This window comes from Tupaia chinensis, unplaced genomic scaffold, assembly GCF_000334495.1.
Source record: "Tupaia chinensis unplaced genomic scaffold, TupChi_1.0 Scaffold144255_1, whole genome shotgun sequence".
Classification (NCBI taxonomy): domain Eukaryota; kingdom Metazoa; phylum Chordata; class Mammalia; order Scandentia; family Tupaiidae; genus Tupaia; species Tupaia belangeri.
Genome location: NW_006204113.1, coordinates 3,835,754 through 3,836,156, shown reverse-complemented (window position 1 = coordinate 3,836,156; position 403 = coordinate 3,835,754).

Genomic DNA, 403 nt, shown 5'->3' with positions numbered 1-403 from the left:
CCATCGCGCGCGCGCGCGGCCGCGAGCCTCGGCGTGGCGTCGGGGACGAGCTCAGCTCAGCTTCAAAGTGACTGACGGGCCCTCGGGGGGGTGCGCTTCCGTCGGCCGCTTCCCTTCCTTTCCCCTCGGTCGCCTTCCTTTCCTGTTTCCTCGTTACGGGCGTCTGTGAAGTACGCCTGGGAATGCCCCCGCCTTTCTCCTGGCTCCCGTAAGGCTCGTCCCCCGTCACCAGAGCAAAGGCTTTCCTCAGCCATGGCGGGACCAAAGCCGCGCGGCGGGCTGCGTGCTATATTCGCAGCCTGTCAACCCGCCAAACGCAGCGACCGCAAAAGAGCAGCGCTGGGTTGCAGCCTGCCGGGCATAGAACGTGTTGGCGGCCGCGCCGAGAGTCGGCGTCATCGGG